We start from the raw sequence: 1,039 nt of genomic DNA, 5'->3' as shown, positions 1-1,039 counted from the left end.
CCGTTTGCAGAGAGGGAGAGGAGGCGGCCAGCGAGTGGGTCCCCACGCCCCCTCCGTGCTCTCTCCTCCCCACACCCCCGATCCCGAGCGTGCAGGTGCCTGGCGGGGTCACAGGCTCCGGAGGAAGGCCCTGTCTTAGCAGCTGGAACTGCAGCCCCAGGCGCCCCGGCCCTCCCGCCCGCGACCCTCGTCCCTCTCGGTCGCTAACACACTGCAGAGAGAAGGCGATGACTGTTGGCCAATTCTCCCCCCGCCCCCGCCCCTTAGGTCGTGGAAGGTGCCAGCGTGGGGGTGGCTGTCCAGGCCACGCCCCTTGCTCTGTGCCCGGCGCCCCGTAGCTCGTGGCCCGTGTCTAGTGCTTCCAGAGCGGCGCTCGGCGCGTGTGGGCCGAGGCCGAGCACGTCGCGCGAGCCCGCGAGCCCCGTAGATGTGTCGTGCGCTGTCCGTCATTAGTCCCTCCAGGTGGTCACCGTCCGGTCTGTGCCCTCAGTGCCCGTGACTGCTATGCCGTAGTTTGGATTGACAGTGGGTGGTTTTTTTGTTTGTTTGTTTTGTCCGTTTCTGAAATGAAAAACGAGAAAAGTCACTGTTCCCCCTTCTAGAGACATAGTCAAGTTCATGTTGACGCTCAAAGGAATGACTCCTCTTGTTCAGTTGTCTGTCACCGCGATGGGAAGGGCTTATCTGAGCGCGCTCGGATGGCCACGCGTGGCGTGAGAGCAACAGTGGGTGGAAAGGACATTTTTTAAGGTTATAAAATGAAGAGGAACATTTTGCACTGTCCAGTTACCCAAGGACAATAAAACACTAGGAGGCGGCTCTGCTTCGCGTCGTCTGTTTGTTTTGTAAGGGTTTTTGTTTTTTTGGAAAGGCACGTTTACAGAGAGAAGGGAGGAGGGAGGCATCGTCCGTCTACTGGTTCACTCCCCAAATGGCCGTAATGGCCAGAGCCACGCCAGTCTGAAACCAGGAGCTTTTCCAGGTCTCCCTCGTGGGGGCAGGCTCCCAAGCACCTTCTTCGGCTTGCCCAAGAGCGTTA

This window comes from Ochotona curzoniae, unplaced genomic scaffold (genome assembly GCF_017591425.1).
Source record: "Ochotona curzoniae isolate NIBS_2020 unplaced genomic scaffold, NIBS_Ocur_1.0 scaffold_3208, whole genome shotgun sequence".
Taxonomy (NCBI): domain Eukaryota; kingdom Metazoa; phylum Chordata; class Mammalia; order Lagomorpha; family Ochotonidae; genus Ochotona; species Ochotona curzoniae.
Note: the sequence above shows the minus strand (reverse complement) of the source record.